This window comes from Conger conger, chromosome 8 (genome assembly GCF_963514075.1).
Source record: "Conger conger chromosome 8, fConCon1.1, whole genome shotgun sequence".
Taxonomy (NCBI): Eukaryota; Metazoa; Chordata; class Actinopteri; order Anguilliformes; family Congridae; genus Conger; species Conger conger.
Genome location: NC_083767.1, coordinates 13890010 through 13904993, shown reverse-complemented (window position 1 = coordinate 13904993; position 14984 = coordinate 13890010). Strand labels below are relative to the sequence as shown.

At 46.1% G+C, this 14984-nt stretch overlaps 1 protein-coding gene across 5 annotated transcripts in view; it reads left to right on the top strand.

The window, feature by feature from the left end:
* slc10a7 (solute carrier family 10 member 7) overlaps positions 1-14984 on the top strand; it is a 93258-nt gene that overhangs the window by 8752 nt on the left and 69522 nt on the right. The window lies entirely within an intron of this gene.

The window sequence follows — 14984 nt, the reverse complement described above, 5'->3', positions numbered from 1 at the left end:
GTCTCAGAATATAGTGCCTTGTTTATACGATGTAGTTGACGTACTGTACTTGCGAGTGATTGATATACTCAAGTATATTTGAAATACGAAAGTAATTATTTGATGGTAAGGGGGGAAAGCCTCACGTGTGGCCAAGCCTATTATAAAATTTTGATCGTTACACACGTTTTTTTTTTTTCTTCTTCCCCCGAAATCTCTTAATTCCAATATATTTGTAAAATAAATCTCCACCGCATTGAGAGGGTGTCTAGTTAGATCACATCTCCGTAATGAGCCTGTTTAAGTCCTGAGTCTGGGTAAAAAAATAAAAAACACCCAGGAAACCCCTGATGGAAGGCAGCGCACTAGACCCCTGTAGAGATTTGAGGACCACTTTGGAACTCTAATCCACTCAAAATGTGCTGATAATTTTCCTTGCCAGGACACACTCTGCCTGGTGTCACGAGAGTGGTCCCCAGGGAGGAGATCAGCCAATGATAACAAAGTAGCCAGATGTCTAGTTCTGGCAAACTCCCAGAAGCCAGACAGCAGCGCTCGACAGCATCCGCTCTGGGCTGGAGATCAAAGATACCTGAGAATTACTTATGGGCACAAAATATGTATTGCTTATTCTACAATTCCCATTAATAACGATCTGGGAGAATTTGTATTTCTAATTAACTCTTTCTTTGGGCGTAAACGTGCTGCAGGATTTGCAGGCTGCGGCAAAAAAAGAGGAGGAATTTGCAGCAAGGCGAGCACATAACAGGATGTCTGCTGCCTCACCGGTCTGTTCAGGGGCCTCGGTGCAGAAGCAGCTCTTTTTTAAAGCCGCTTGTTACTTTACGAAACCTCGACATTTTCCTGAGCAAAGTAGGAAGTATGAGGCGGATGTTCAAGCCAACCTTCCAGGTTTTATCTCCTTTTGATTCCGGGTGATTCCGCGTGTTTCACGTGTTGCTCTCACAATGAAGCTTTTAGGAATTAAAACATTTAGCGCCGCCATTTTGGTGCAAACGGCGTTATATTCCTGCCTTTTGTGTGTACCCATATACTGTTTGTGCTGCCGTTTGTGACGAATGACCCTTTGAATGCTGTCATTGCAATGCAGTCATTCAGTTTTGTTTAATTTAGTTTGAATTTATCCTAACTAGCTGTTCAAACTTCTCCTGCACAAGTACTTCTAATAACGTAATAATATACCTTTTAAATACTCTTTTGTCCTTCATTGTGTGGAAGATCTAGTTTAAATTGGTCTTCCGGCACTTTGTATAATTAAAAACCAATGAATTCATGAACGGAAAGGGCCCTTAGTTTCTCATTTAATAGTCAGTGTGCTTAATTGTGCCTCATTACCAGATTACAGTGCAGATCCAGTTGTTAAAATGGGTGCGTACACAAGCTCCAGCACAGGCTAATGTTGACTTTCCTTTTTCATGCAGTAGCAGTGACCCTTGATCTAGGTGTATTTGACAAGGGCAGCTGCATGGCGAATGCCACTGGGACTGCCACTCAATATTGAGCTAAGGCTTGGAGTGCATACCTGTGGTCATATAGACTTCTGCTTCAGTGACTACAGATGTTATGTGTAAAGCAGTCTGGTCCAAAATGCCAACACACACCGGTTGAAATGTGGAATTGACTTCCAGGTTCTTTTTCAAGGTTTCAGGTTCCTTGAAAAAGATCTGTTTGGTTTTGAATGCACAGTGCCAAGTCATTATCTTTCTGTAATGAATATGTCCTGAGTTTCTTTTTCAAATACAATTAAAAAACAATGTGCAATGCATTTGATAATCAATGCGTATTCATGTTTTAAGAGGTGAATCATTGTGACTGGAACTAGTGTTTCCATGAGTAACTGAATTGCTATACTGCATCCTTTACAAACCTGTTCCCTGTCCACCGCTGTGCTGTACACCAAGTACTGTTTTTGGTTCCTTGTTTTCTCTTCATCTGGATAATGCTATTGTTCTAGTGACCATACTGTAAATAATAGTTGAGGTGAGCTGAATGGGCCATGGAGTACAGACTTACTCAGTCCTGCTAAGCAAGGTTGCAGGCTGGCCTTGACCCTAACCGGGGTAAGCGCTTAATGGATAATGTATGTACAGTCAGCCCTTGCTGAAGTGCCAGTAATGGCCTATTCCCTCTTTTATCGCTCATCCTGAACCTCCAGCTTGAACCGAAAGCCTTTCCGATGGCAGGCTTAAAGCGCATCCCGAAAAGCTCATTTGCAGCTTCTCTCCGCTCCCGTTTTCACGACCCCACGCGGTGCCGCGATCGAAAGGTCGGAAAGCCTCCGTCCGGAAGCCCATCCGCGGCCGGCGTTCCGGGAGGTGGCAGCGGGGCCCTTCTCCGAAGCCCTTCCTGAGGTAAGGATTGAGTTAATACCGGCTGGTCCCGGGCACGTATTCCTGGTGGACAACTGTCCACATCTCAACTACCCCTCTACACAATTGGCAGTAATTGGCGTGTGGTGTGGGGGGTCCTGGGAGAGTTCGGAGCGGGCGGGCACGGGCTCTAAGCTGCCCTCTCCGCCAATTAGGAGGGGCTCCCCGTGGGGGCGGAGGCGGGCGGAGGCCTGCCACTCCGCTTGATCAGGCTGTGTGTGGAGACGTTCCCCTCTGCAGGGCCTTTCGCCGGGCGTCTGCAGTGCGTCACTGCTGCTTCCTCCAGTACCCTCCGCTCCTCCCGCATCAAGCAGGCCCGCGCTGTCATTCTTCTTCTTTTGTTTTGTCTGCTGCGCCAACCCGCCGGCGATTTTATTAAGGGGGCCGGCGTGCCTTTCTTTATTAACTTCCGCTGGGCAGGGCGATGCGTTCTCTTTCCAGCGGCGTGTTTGGTCCCCCTTAACTAATTTTGAGGGCTGAACCCTTTGAGGTGTGAGATTACAAATATGTGAGCAGAATGTTCTTAGCCGGACATTCTAATGCTGATGTAACTATCACTACTGCTCATTGAAAGTGAAAGAGTTCTAGAACACTGACACTTAAAATTTCAACAAAACATTCCAAAAAACCAAGGCTGTGTTTGAAACGGTATACTATTGGTACTACATTTAAATGAAAATCAGCCTGAAATTGAGCTATTAGTAGTATGCTAGTATGTTTCGAACAAAGCTCTACTCTTCAAAGGGTTAAAGGTCCACAATATCCAGTATTAGATCCACCTGTGAATTATTCCATTCCATGTTGAAATATTAATTTGCGGTGAGATTACAGAAGAGTAGCAAGTTCACATTTCTTTCTGTGGAACAAAATTACGTTAATCTTCCTGCTGCCCCACCTGCTTCCTTGTTTGCATTTACTTCCCTCACCATACCTTTTACGGGGGCTGTTTTGGCCTTTGCATGGCAAATTATTCAAGGATCACTTAGCAAAGAGGTGGTAATATGTCCCATGAAGTGGTATAGAAAGGCAAAGAAGAAGAGGTTATCTGACCCATGCCTCAAAAATACAAGGATACAAGTTCTAGTGAAGTGAGTGGGAACTATGGAGAGAGGACAGCTTCACTGTCCTTGTGTGTAGCACAAGTTCTGAATGGTAGAAGTCAATTGATTAAGGACCTTGGTCTTCAGCTTTCTATACACATGCTATCTCTTGATGGGCTGTGTGCACAGTGAGGCATATTTTCTGTTGTTGGATTCAATGCAAGCCAGAATATTTCAGCTAACTGAATGTTGTTATACCATGAGCAGCAAAGTGGTGTGTCATAGAATTTTTGGAAATGCTGTCTGGTTCCTGATTGGAGCATCCTACCTGTGTGGTGATGGGGTGAGGGGGGCGACATGGCTCAGGCAGTTAGAGCAGTCGTCTGGCAGTCGTCTGGCAGTCGGAGGGTTGCCGGTTCGATTCCCCGCCCGGGCTGTGTCGAAGTGTCCCTGAGCAAGACACCTAACCCCCATTCGCTCCTGACGAGCTGGTCGGTGCCTTGCATGGCAGCCAATCGCTGTTGGTGTGTGAGTGTGTGTATGAATGGGTGAATGAGAAGCATCAATTGTACAGCGCTTTGGATAAGCTATATAAATGCCAACCATTTACCATTTACCTCATCCTGTGGTCACAGTGTTCCAAAAAATAATAATAAACTAGAGTGGAATTCATTTCTGGATGTCTGCCAAATGCCTGTTATGTAATGTCATTTTCCTACGGAAATGATGTCGGTACAAAAACAACTAGGCTAGGGTATCCTTCTAGGCTTTTCTGAAATGATGCCACTGTATGATTATGATCTGCATCAATATCGTACTTTCCCCCATAATAATAAGTTGATAAATAATGCATAGATAAAACGTGGTCAGTGCATAGTATACTGATAACAAATAGATACTGTTTGTCTTCATGGAGATAAAGAAATGTCCATAAATATGGCCAGTACTTGCCATGTGTGCAGTAAGGGGTCTGCCATCTACAAGAAACATTGTGTTTCTTCTCATGACCACTGGAGATTGCACGTAATCTCCTTTTGCACCATTAGATAAAAAGCCGCACTAGTGAGATATTTTAATTATTCATCGCGTTGCGCAGACCAACGGGATCATTCTGTTCACGGGATGTCAGCAGCCGCAAGAATCAAATTGCTACAGTATAACACTTTTACTGTATCTAACAAATACAGCAAGCTTTGAAACCGCGGAGCCTTACACTAGAGAACCAGGCAGGGGAGTGTGTTCTATTATCAACTGTACAGCAGTTTTTTTTTTGTTGTTTTTTTTTCTTCGCAGGCAGTGAGAGCCACAGGTTGACAGGCAAATCATAAGACGGCTTGTGCAAGGACCCACACAGGGGGCCTAGCTAATATGCTGTGTGGCCTTAGGGCCTGTGGGAGCGCGGTCGGATTATTATGTTAATGCGCGAGCCCGCTGCCCCCTCTCTCTCTCCCAGCTGGCTTCCCCCGTCGTTAGGGGCCGCTCCGCTCTGACAGAGGAGAAATATGCTTTGTGATGGAAAGGGCACGGGATCGGGCTTCAGAGAGAGCAAAGGCCACGCTGATAAACATATGGAGAGAGAGGGCGACTGTACGCGCAGACCCCAGGAGACGCGCAGGGATTTAGGGTTTCTTGCGGGTTTCAGAGGGAGACTAGCCTATTTGTTAAGGTTTTGGGGCCCTTGGTGAAGCGGATTTTTAATTACATATCATTGTAACATGAGGATTTTAAAATTATTTTATTATTATTTTTCTGCTTTTGCACAATGGCTGGATTTCTGGGGTTTGTGCCAGTAATTATGTTTCAACTATTTTCACGTTTACCAAATTAATGTATATATTATAATAAATAGTATGTCCTGGAAAACAAGAATGATGAAATGTCGCTGTATGAAATAACCCCATTAAGAGTCTATAAAAGGAATGCCTATTCTTTATTTTCGCTTGTTTTGAAGAAATCGAGCCCATGCTCTTTCAAGCACACACTGTAGTTAGTTGACATTTAGGCTAATCTATGAGCTAGTCACATACTCTATCCTAGTTTTGGCATCAGCCATGGATAATCTTCTAAAATAGCAGTGCTCAAATTCTGATTTTAAAAGGCAAAAGAGAATAAATCTTCGTTCCAAAATGACCCGTTTTGGGTAATAAAGTTTTAGTGTATTGCATTAAATCTAAAAGCCTCTGCTGTGGAACTCTGAAGATGTGATTATTTCCTGTCGGGAAAATGTCACGAAGTAGGCGGGAAAAGTTCTTCATCATCCACTTTCTGGAGTCCCTGCTTTGTTGTCTTCCCTCCCCCGCCCCCCGCCTCCTGGTATAGATCCACATACCGCTGTTTCCCCGCGCATTTATAAAGGCCCGTTTTGATTTGTTTGTTTGTTTCTCTCTTTGTTTTGCCGTTTTTAATCAAACTGTATTTTGGGCTCTAAACGCGACAGAGAGGCTCTCTCTCTCTCCTCCTTTCTGTCATGGGCCCCGGCGATAAAGCTCGCGTCGGAAAGAGCCGCGCTGCTGGTGTCAGAAGATGAGGGGCCTCCGCTGTTAACGAGATGAAGGGCATCAGCGGGTAATTGCTGTGTAAATACTCGGCTGCAGCCGAGCGTGGGGAGGATGGAGGCGCGGCGACTGAAGTGCGTCGTCATCTCCTCTGAAGCGCACATCTGAAGAACAGGAAGGAAGCCCTTTTTTTTTTAACCACTGCCTCTCGCTAGCAGAAGGCTCCTGTGCACTTGGACCGTGACATGGGTTTGATGTTTCTGCGGGAAAGCCGAAGGCCCTCCCTGAGTTTGCCACAGGTATCCTTTCGTTTAGCCCCGGTGTTACTGGAACAGAATAGGAGTAGCTAAGGTTTGTCTGCGTTAATTAATTAATTAATTAGTTAATTTATGTTTTTGTAAATCTGCGTTTTTCACTTTTAGTTACTCGTTGTCGGCAGAGACTTGTAATCACAATGCGCTGTTCTCATTCCAAGGAGCCACCTATTCACCTCGTCATGCGTTCAGGTTTTGTGTTGTTGCTCCAATTCCATGTACGTCGAGAGATTTATTTAAGGTGGAGATTTCATGTAAATGGCAGCGTTACGTACCGCGTTTCCCCTTCCCGCGTCCTTTAAAGGCTTCGAGCTCGTGAGCCGTGACAAGCGCCTTGTGAAACCATTGTCTTTATGAGCTCAAAGCCGTGTTAAATATAATCCCACCGGCTAATGAGGGAAGCTTCAAAAATGAGCGGGGGAAACGAAGGAGGCTGTCAGCAGCGTGACATAAAAACGTCACCCACAATCCCCACGCAGGCCTAGACGTGGAGCGCGCCAGGCTCCTCGTTTGGAGTCGTTCGCTCCTCTCGGTTCAAACGCCTCCACCGTAGCGCTGGAACGCAGCTGTAAACTACAGACCTCTCATCCTGGGGAGGAGGTGAAGTCATTTAGCCTGACCAGAGCTTTCAGCCAGTTTTCTGCCAGTGGCTTAGAAGTGAACCATTTTAGCATTTGGTATCCTACAGTGTTTTTTATTTTCTGAACACACAAAAGATAATTATTTTTTAGCTCTCTGCAAGTAGGCAACATAAGTTGAATTTGAATGATTTCAAATGAAATAAATAAATATAGTATTGCTGCCATTCAATAACTATAAAGCTACTATTTTAGTTACTACTTTTAATTACTACTTTTTAGTAATTAAATAGTGCCATCTTTTATTAAGTGTATTATTAAGTGTAATGTTAGAGGAATTTTGTCTTCTTTTTAAGCTAAAATGCACCTTGCGCTTCATTCTCAAGTATCATAAAATCCATTTGGCTGGAAAGGCTGCTAATTTATTTCAAGGGTACGGTGGTGCCCTTATTGTAGAATTCTCACACGGGTTTTGTATTAATGTGATTTCTCAGCCATGTGTGGGTCAGACGGGTTTAAATTTAATGTCCGGCCTACGTGGGTGAACTTCGAGACTCGAGACTTTGCGAGCGCCAGTTCGACGGCAAGCGTCTGCAAGCCGCGAGGAAACTCGGGCGAGCTTCCTTCCACCTGGCAGCCTGCATCTTTTAACACTCCTGACTTGTTTTGTTAAACCTCGGACCGCCTCTCCGGCCTCTAGTAGCCCGCAGTCCGGCAGCAGCTACACCCCTCCAAACCGCACGCCCCCTCTGCTCAGCCAGGAGCCTGCCCGCAAATTAAACATGGAGCGCGTGTGTGAGGCTCAGAGAGAGAGAGAGAGCCGGAGCCAGAGCCAGAGTCCGGCTCTCCACACCGCAAACCAGGCCTGACACTTCCTCAGTAATGAGCGGAGCCCGGACAGAGAGGTCAATAATTCATACTGAGCAGAAATCAACAGGGATGGGTAGGGGGAGCGGACGCCCTGCCCTGAGTGCAGAGGACTGATCTCTGTTACTGCGCTTCTGCACTGCTCATAATCTGAGGCTTCAGTGCCCTTCTCCAGAGCTTCTCCTCTCCGCCGGGGTTACATGAACAAAACACTGTTTTCTCATTCCACACTCTGTGAGGCTCCTGGCTGCTCAACAGCACTGACTGAAGGTTGTTATTACATTTACATTACAGGCGTTTAGCAGACGCACGGATTCAGAGCAACTTACACAGTAATGCATTGAGCATACAGCTGTATATGCACTCAGTGAGCACTTTATTAGGTAGACCTGTACATATTCTCATTCGCATAACTTTCCAACATGCCATTTCATCATTGTTAGCATTGTGTCTCCCCATTTTGAGTCTACGGACGATTCATTTTGAGGTCTTATTCAAATTTAATCTACAGCCACAAACGTATAAAAAGCACCCATGTCTCAAAGTGACCAACAGTATAAGGGGTCTTGTGTCTGGATCTGTTGCATTGGACAATTATTCAGAGAAAATCCTCACCCACACATTAATTCACCCTTTACTTCCATTGCCTTTATTGACAGTGTTCAGTAGTTTTGACCACTGACCTTGATGAACTTTGTACCTCATTACATAAGTCTGCTGCAAACTCAATGAGTGGTAATCGCTTTAATACTCCCCTAACATACCATAACAACAGCACCATAATTAAGCACCTCCACCAGCAAATACAAAAACTTCACACAATTTTACTTGAATGGTTTTTCAGCATTATAATACCGCGTTTTAAACGTGTGAAAATGTTTCATGTTAGCTGGGCCAGTTCCAATTCCTCACTCAGCGTTGAAAAGTAAAAGCACCATCCACATTATCTTTTAAATTTGGATCGGGTGCTGCTTCAGATCACTTAAACGTCAAAGTAATGCATGTAGGGCTACCATTTACATGTCAGTGTCTGACTAACGGTGGTAAAGGTAGGATTACAAATGAAGTCGTAATAGACCTGGTCATTTTGTTCATTTGCGCTAAAAGGTGCTGCAGTTGTACGTTCTGGAGAGGTGGAATGTCATTTTAAGAACACTTGTCTCTTTTTTACCACTGTGTGTTGAGGTAATGAGACCTGTCATAATTCCTGTGAAATGAGGCCCGCGTAGTGGATTTTTCCAGCCGGCGTTCATTATTAAATCGAGAGGAGAGGGGACCGTAATAAATACTCTCACTGCCAGGCACCGGGCCTGTGGAGGTGTGCGCAACCCTCCCGAATCCTGACTGATGCGCAGTAATGACCGGGCGCGCATGTAAGAAACACGCCATGGACCGAAGATTTATTTCATCAGCTGTCATCGCCCGCAGAATATATGTTTGAATAAACGTTTCGTAATAACTGCGTTAGGGGAAAATGGGTCCCTGGTGGGTAGGAGAGGGTGGGGGCAGGGTTTTTGACGAGGCGACGAAAGGGTGGTTGAGAAGTACCATCCAGGGTGTATTCACAGCTATTGTCCTACTCATAGACCCCCGCCCCCAGCTGCATCCTGCCTTGCTACCATTCATCAATTTTGGCAGGTCGTGGTCCTCCCACCCATTAAATGCCCCCTCCCATAAACAACTTAATTTCTTTAAGAGGACCAGACACCTGATTCAATTTTGAATCTTGAGGAACCTGAATGGGTTTCCTGCCCCCACCGCCTTGTATGGAGATTAATTTCACTGACGCACAAATGTATGCAAAATGGCGGTCGACGTCACCGTCCTGAACCCTGAACTGTGACCCCTGATTAGACGTAGTCAAATTTTCTGTCAGTTAAGCTGTGACTCCCTCTGCCACCTACAGTTTGGTTCATTGAAGTGTGTTCTGTGTGATTAAATGAAGTTGTTATTCACAGGAGACGTCTCAAACATTTCAGATTTGCACAGAGATCTGTCTCGGTGAAGCCTGGTCTGGCCAATGAAGCCATTTTAAATGAACAAAAGTCCTTTATAATATTGTATACTACTTTATAATGTTGCATATATTCACATGCATTATCATTTATTTCACTTTGGTAGGTTCCCTATAACTATAACTATAGTCTGCATTTTACATATTCATCGTGTGCGGATCTGCATATTTAATGAAACTATACATTTCTCCCGGATAAGGACATCCCTGAAGGGTGCAAAAGCAAAGTCTTATTTTGGAGTTGAACATGCAACACTGGTTACTAGCTGAACTCTTTAACCACCTTGCCACACTGCTGCTACCAAAAGTTTTGTGGCATTAAAAGGAAGTTGTAGTCATACATTTGGTCACGTGGTACCTGCATGGTTCATTTCAAGACATGGCGGGAGATTTCAAGGACTTCCGCTAGCGGCAGCTGTCAGCTAAATGGCCGACAACACACCTCTGTTTGCCGGATACTTTTAGACATACTGATACTGTATTTAAGGATTGCAATTTTTTTTTTACAAAAAATTATGTCAATGGAACTACATATCGCCCCGCTGCCAACACCCCTAGCTGGCTACATTTCTCACCTGGCTGGCTCCTGAAAAATTGGGGAACCCTCTGTCACCACCCGGACTGAACCTGCCACTTGCTCCAACCTGTCAGTCAAACATAGGGACGGCCCATTCCGGAGCCTTCTGTCCGTCAGCACAAATTCCTTTTCAAGCCCGATCACAGCTCTAATCGTTCGGTCCCAGCTTTCATCTGCAGGGTGCGACAGCGTGTTTGAAACCAGATGCTCACAAACAAGAGAGGGGCAAGCATTCGTTTATTGATGTTTTCTCTCTCTCTCTCGCTTTTTTTTTTTTCTCGAGCCTCATGTTAATTACTGACAGGATGCGTTCCTTGTGAGCCAATTTTTCATTTTTCAAAACCGGTGCCAAAACGATGTTTTTGATGCCGTTGAAGTCCAGAGTTGGTGACGGCGCCCCTGTGTACTGGAGGTCTGGTTTCTCGGGTCCTCCCTGGGTTTTGAGGTGATTTAGGCGGTCTGGTTGAGGCCTGCTGTCTCTCCGTAGCGGACTTTATGGCAGCACATCATAAAGGCGTCCCCACACCACAGTAGTAATTATGGTGAGGACTGCAGATAAGTGGCACTGTCTTTTATTTTGTGCCTTGAATGGTCAGGATTCAGGCTTGGCACCTTGCTTGCACTTTGCCTGCAAAATCCCCACGCTTGTATATCCAAACTATTTGTTTTAAAACACGAAGCCCAAGGACTGTGATTGTTCTTTCGGTCGGACAAACAAAGACTGCATGGCATGTGCACTCTCGCCCAGTCTAATTCCTGTCCTAGTATTATTGTGAAAATAAAAAGGTATTGTGGGTTTAAGGACTGACAGAACCACACCGCTTCCTCTCGGAGTTCCAGCACCCTCGGATTATTCAATTATTGAGAGCTGCTGGCTCACGTCCCGTCGAGGCACAGCCCGCTGCCAGGCTGATCTGAGGCTGGTTGTACGGCGCTACATGCTACATTAGCCCGCACACTTCAAAGGGCTCCGCCGTAATGGGGCGGCGCGAGGATCTCTGAGGAGCCCGGGAAGGGCCTCTGTAGGGCGGGGACGCTGTGTGAATCTGGCGTCCGCTCCGTCTGCGGACCTGTGGGGAGGGCAGGTCGGGCTGCACCGTTCCCCTGAGTTAGGCGTTGAAATGGAGTCTAACGTCCCCTATTGTTATATTAGATTAAACAGAGCCAGTGTGTAAGTAACGCATATTTACTACAGCAATTACGGCCTTGAAGGCACAGCGAGTTTAAACCAGCGACTTTGACATAATTGCGCTGATCAGCATACGGCCTTGACTTCGAGACACGATAATCACAATGGAATTTTAGTAGAAATATTCCCAGAATTCGTGCTAACGAGCTAATATTCGTGCTAACGTGTGTTCCAGTAGAAAAGGCCTGCTGCATTAAGTGAGACCTCGCTTTGCGCTAGGCGTTAGCACGAGGTGCGCCGGTCACATACAGCAGGCGCAGGGAGAAGTAAAGCGCCGCATCTGAGTGCCAGCTCGCGGCGGGCGCCTCTTTGATCAAGCCCATCTGTTCAGGTGGGCGGATGTGCCAGCTCGGGCATAGTTAGACGGCAGCATTTTGTATTTGTGTAGCTGTCAGAGCTGAGAGCTAGGCCTCTTGCCGGCGGAGGGGTAACGAAGCCGGACCCCTCAGAGCGAAGACTCGGTCTGTCAGCGCTTGGGGGATTTTGGGAAGGGAACGCCACGGGCCTAACGGGCTCTGTCACCGCCTGTCTCTCCCCCGGCCCACAGCCGAACCCGGGGACAGCTGGTGAGCCGCTCTCTGAAGCGGCAGTAACTACGGGACCCGTTGTCTTCTGACACGTCAGTTTAAAACGTGGGCTCTGAAGCTGAACGCTCTCAGCAGAAAGCTACTGTATTGGTATGACTTGAAATGTGGAGGGAAAAGTGTCTTTTGCTCTTTTGCTGTGTAAGTCCATGTCTGAAAGATATGGAAGTAGACTGTGAACAGCCAGACATTTCTGTGGTAGTGGTGCCTGTTGAAATTACGGGAGCAGAATGTCATTTAGTGACGCTTTCAGTTTGTTCATTGTAAATTTTTCTTGATCTGGCTCTGTTCTCTCAGCTTTTATTAAAGGGTGTTTTTTACATATTTGAGCTTCACCCTGTTGAAATCACAACACTTTTTATACACCGTACCCCCCCCCCCCAATTTTGTTTTGCCATCTTTTTGAACGCCCTGTCAAATTAACGCTGTGGTCCAACCGTGGAAATGCAACAGAAATGATTGTTTGATTATTTCTTCACTGTAATTATTCTCACATTAAGGGGCGTCCTGCTTGTTCTGCTGACAGTTGCAGATATGGCTTGTGCCAGGGACTGTGTACACTGTGAGAGTGAAGTGGCATGAAGCGATCGAAACTCCACATCTTTGTGTACCTTAGCAAAGTGCCACAATTATATCCATCTAAAACTGCGTCATTATCGGTGTACTTAGTACTGTACGTGCACTGCAAAAACAATTCTCTCTTTTAGACTTCTATTTAGATTGAACATCTTCTATTATGTTTTTTGTTAAAACATGAAGTGAGACTGTTTGACTCAATTCAAGAACCAACAGTAACAACTACTGCAAACAGTAGCCAATATTTTCTACTGAGAGAAAAAAGATTTCCAGTCTCATTACAGGACTAAAACACTTGTTAAGAGAGACTTTTTATTGCGGTGTGGCGACTAACCTATATATCAATTTGCTGCCTCTAATTGAAGGTGGGGGAACGCACAAGAGCATTAGCGGTCTTGATCGTATGATGAAAAGCGGGCTGTGTGCTTTTGTTGGGTGAGCCGGCCGAGGGGACTTACTCTGACATATGCAGGCCTTGTCATTAAATTCAGCCATCTTCTCACTGATGAATATTTTAGCAGTTATTGCAAGGGCGCTCCTCATTTGATTTTTCTCCCCCTGCTTTCTCTCACGAGTGAAGTATTCTTGCGAGAGCCGTATTAATGGCACTGTGCGCTGTGATGAAAGGTACGTGCGTAATGGAGGCCGGACCGTGTCGGAGGACTGCGTTCAGGCTCCACGCATCGAGACTAGGGCTCCAGAAAAAAATATTGCGCTTGTTCTCAAAGTTAAGAGGAGGTGTAGAGTATAGAGTCTTAATTGAAAGTGAACGCTTTAAAATGGCCGCCTGTGGGTGAGGCCTCTCTCTCTTGCTTTCTCTTTGGCCGTTCTGCCCTCAGATATGCAGGTTATGGAATGGATGCCAGGAGGATGACGTTCTGTTTACCTGTCAGGTCCTGCTGTTTCTCCCAGTGCCATATGTTCGGTCCCAGTTCATAATATACTGTGAAGTCGCCGGGTGTGTGTGCGTGTGTGCACATGCTTGCATGTGTGTTGTGCACATATCTTATTATGTCTAATTGTGTGTTTATAAACTGCTGTGTGTGTGTTTGCGTGCTGTGTGAATCTGTATGGGACAGAGTGATTTGTTTGTGTGATTTTTGTGTGTGTATGTCTGTGTGTGTGTGTTGTGTGAATCTACGTGTGGGGAAAATGTAATTTGTTTGTACGTTGTGCACCTGTCGGTGTGCATGTCTCTGTCTGTGTGTCTCTGTGTGTCTCTGTATCTCTGTGCGTCTCTGTTTCTGTGTCTCTGTGTGTCTCTATCTCTGTGTGTCTCTGTATTTCTGTGTCTCTGCGTTTGTGTGTCTCTGCGTCTCTGTGTTTCTATGTTTCTGCATCTCTGCGTCTCTGTGTCCCAGTCTGTGTGTCTGTGTGTTTCTGTGTTTCTGTGTTTCTGTGTTTCTGTGTTTCTGTGTCTCAGTGTCTCAGTGTCTCTGCGTTTCTGTGTCCTGTCTCTGTCTCAGCCTCTGCGTCTCTGTGTCTCACTGTATTTCTGCATCTCTGTGTCTCTGTGTTTGTGTGTCTCTGCGTCTCTGTGTATCTGTCTCTGCGTTTGTGTGTCTCTGCGTCTCTGCGTCTCTGCGTCTCTGCGTCTCAGTGTCTCTGCGTCTCAGTGTCTCAGTGTGTCTGCGTCTGTGTGTTTCTGTGTCTCTGTGTATCTGTGTTTCTGTGTCTGCGTCTCTGCGTCTCTGCGTCTCGGTGTCTCAGTGTGTCTGCGTCTGTGTGTTTCTGTGTTTCCGTGTCTCTGTGTTTCTGTGTCTGCGTCTCTGTGTTTCTGTGTCTCAGTGTGTCTGCGTGTGGGTGGGTGCAGGGCTGCCCAGATCCAGCGGGCATTATTTATTGATAGGTCTTGGAAACTAATAATCTAATGAAATTATCAAAGTGGCTGAATTAATTATGACGGTGAATAAGAAAGCTTAGCTCTCTGGAGCGAGAGGCCTCATTAGACATTCAGTCTCATCACACCCCGCTCTGGAGCAGTCGGCACTGGGGTCCGCTCGTCTCCTGGCAAACGCCCGGCCGTCTGGACGTCATTCAAACTCCCGCCTGCTGCCGACCGCGGCATCACCTGCACGCCTTTCTTCTTCTCTCCCGTCAACAAGCCAGGGGGGTCCTGGGTAATTCATTTACGTCCGTTTTGCGCTCTTTGTATGACCCTCTTGGAGGGGCTGGCGTGGCTTGACCGGTCCTTGGGAGGGACTAAATGCCTTTCTGCGATCAGAGGACAGTGTGTCGTTTGTGATTTTTCTTCTTGGCTCAGACCTGACTTTGCTCGCTCAGATTGGGGTAGGGTGTGGGGCGGTGGGGGTGGGACTGAGGCGTCCTGGGGTCCCTATAGGTAAGCGAAGGCCATCTTGCCATATGTTCATGGACAGTAA